The following is a 3,035-nucleotide window of genomic DNA, read 5'->3' as shown; positions in this document are numbered from 1 at the left end:
GGGTGGCCCACAGACGGTGATGAGGCATGTGGCCCATCGGGCGGCCCGGCTTGCCGTTGATCATGAAGGAAGAAGTCCAGCCCAGTGATCAGCAGGCCGGATCCGTACCGACCTTAGGAGTAACCCGGATCCATGGAGGCCCATGAGGAACCCGGATCCAGTACGACGTGTAAGGAAGGCGGATCCGTGACGTGCACGGCAAGATATTGTACCGTAGCTAGGCTATCTGTAATCCGGCTAGGACTCTCCATGTAAACCCTAGATCCGTGCGTCTTTATAAGCCGGATCCCGGGACCCCTAGGGGGACAACCACAACTCATTGTAACAACGCGAAAGCGCCCAGATAATTCCAGACAAGTAGCAGTAGGCCCTGTCATCGTGCAGGTGTTCCGAAGCTGGGTAACTCGCGTACCACCGTCCCGTGTGCACTCCGCCCTATGGCCCCTACTTCTTCTCCCCCTCGTGAGGATCCCTCTTCCGGGGTACCGTCGATTAGGCAACGACACTACTACTCCAGTAGAAAGGAAGAAAACCAAAGTCAATTGAGCCGTTGGGCTCCAAGATATTTAATGCATGCGTATCGATCCGCGCGCGCGCGTGGCCAGAAAATTGCTTCCACAAGCTGTAATTGTTGAATTTATTTATTTTCCTCGGCTGATGCGTTAATTAAGGGCCGGGTAGAAAATAAGAGAAGGAGACCCTTGGGTTTGCATGTCTTCCAAATTCCAATCAAAACGGAAACGAGTCAGGAACGGAACCAACGAATGGAAGCGAAGGGAGGAGGGTGCAATTGGCTGGCGGCATATATGCAGTAGGCGACTCATGTCACAGCTTTCAATTCATTCGATGGGGGAAGAGAGAAAAAGGACCTGCTCCTGACTATGCGCATACAGATATATATTAACTCATTAACCAAATTCATTAACCCACCACAGCTGTACTACAGGATCGTGCTTGCGCCGCGCGCTGACGAGGCAGCGCTCCTACGGCAACGTCCCGCAGCCGCACGCCGCCCTCTACTACGCCCAGCGCTCCACCCCCGGCGGCCTGCTCATCACGGAGGCCACGCCGGGCATCTGGACGCCGGAGCACGTCGAGGCGTGGAAGCCCATCGTGGACGCCGTGCATGCCAAGGGCGCGCTGATCTTCTGCCAGATCTGGCACGTCGGGCGCGTGTCGACGTTCGAGTTCCAGCCCGGCGGCGCCGCGCCGCTGTCGAGCACGGACAGGGGGATCGGGCCGCAGACGAGCTTCGATGGGCACATCGAGCACTTCTCGCCGCCCAGGAGGCTGAAGGTGGAGGAGCTTCCCGCTATCGTCGATGATTTCAGGAAGGCCGCCAGGAACGCCATCGACGCCGGTAATTAATTATTGAGTCCACCCTCCCGCCATCGCCATGCATAGTCAACTTGCTCCGTCTTCTGCTCTGGTTGTTTGACGTCAATGATGTGCGTGGCAGGCTTTGACGGCGTGGAGATCCATGGCGCAAACGGGTACCTGATCGAGCAGTTCCTCAAGGACAGCTCCAACGACCGCACTGACGAGTACGGCGGCAGCCTCGAGAACCGGTGCCGGTTCGCACTTGAGATAGTGGACGCCGTCGTGAAGGAGGTCGGTGGGGACCGCGTGGGCATCCGCCTCTCCCCATTCACCGACTTCATGGACTGCCACGACTCCGACCCTCACGCCCTCGCGCTGCACATGTCCACCAAGCTCAACGACCACGGCATCATCTACCTGCACATGATCGAGCCGAGGATGGCCATCGTGGATGGTCGGCGTGTTGTCCCGAAGCGCCTGACATTTCTAAGTATATTTCCATCACAAGATTTCCAAGTATATTTCCCGTGAGAAGAAATAGCAGTTACTTCAGTGTGGTGAGCGCAAGAAAGCAGGGACCTGGGTACATTTCTGATGGAACCTGGGCATGGCTCTTTGGAACTTATAAGAGGAAAATTATATGATCCCCAATACCCAGGTTCCAAATACACGGAAAGCAAATGGCTTTTTAGGCCTTCTCGGAAAATATATACAGCTTAGAGCGAATTTAACGAAGCTAAGTAGATTTAATTTCAGAAAAAAGTCAAGCCCTGAACTCTGCATAATTAGGGTACATATGATCTCAACTTCTGATTTTAGCAAACATCATATCGTTCAAATTAAGAAAAAAAAACATACTTGTACATTAATATGATACAATATGTGCCAAAAAAAACTGATGAAATGAATTATAGTTTGTTAACTTTGTAGCATGAGACCAATGAAAAAAAAAAATCTACCCCAATATGCATGTTTGTGTGATGAACAAATGTACAAAATGTTCTTATCGATTACCTGGTTTTGTATAATCCTTTTGTTTGCCAAAAGCATTCATGCACTATGATTTTTAATTTCGATTTTGGAGATGCGAATTAGCACACATAAACCTATAGCGGGTCTCTATCCAACCGAGGAGCATACCTCAGTAAGGGATAGGGGGCGATGCCCCCCCCCCCGCGAAGCCATTGTTATTGTCAAATCTATATTCCTCTATATTCATGTCACCGGCTGCATAAACTTTCAGTAGGACTCCATGCATCATAGCTGCACCAGATTAGTTTAGTGAGTTTGGACATCCATGTCGAGCCATTGTCTTTGTCGGTTGTCGAACCCAGCAATGTACAGGTTATCCTGCCTTATGGCTAGAGTGACAAAACCATTCCCGACAGAGCCCATGAACAGTAAAGCACAACAACAGAGGCTAAGGGCATGTGCAACGGTTGATAAGGCTGTGTTATCTTAACGTCACCACATAATTTAGATATAACAACAAAACATGATCTACAATGTGTTATATTTTAGCCTTATCTTTAGTAATCAGATATCCTAAATCTGTTGTGAGAGAGATTGTGCTAAGAGATCATCTCTTAGAGAAGGCAAACCTTTTTTTTTAATATTCTCTTTCTTCCACCTCAACATTTATCATATATGTCACTGCTAAGATATCACCGTTGTACCTGCCCTAAAGCACAACAACAGCGCGCTAGAGGCCCAAC

At 50.0% G+C, this 3,035-nt stretch overlaps 1 pseudogene; it reads left to right on the top strand.

The window, feature by feature from the left end:
- Window positions 1-881: 881 nt before the first annotated feature.
- Window positions 882-1,851, top strand: LOC124646960 (annotated as a pseudogene).
- The last annotated feature ends 1,184 nt before the right edge of the window (window positions 1,852-3,035 follow it).

The sequence above is a fragment of the Lolium rigidum genome, chromosome 4, assembly GCF_022539505.1.
Source record: "Lolium rigidum isolate FL_2022 chromosome 4, APGP_CSIRO_Lrig_0.1, whole genome shotgun sequence".
Classification (NCBI taxonomy): Eukaryota; Viridiplantae; Streptophyta; class Magnoliopsida; order Poales; family Poaceae; genus Lolium; species Lolium rigidum.
This window is presented reverse-complemented; position numbering and strand designations above follow the sequence as displayed.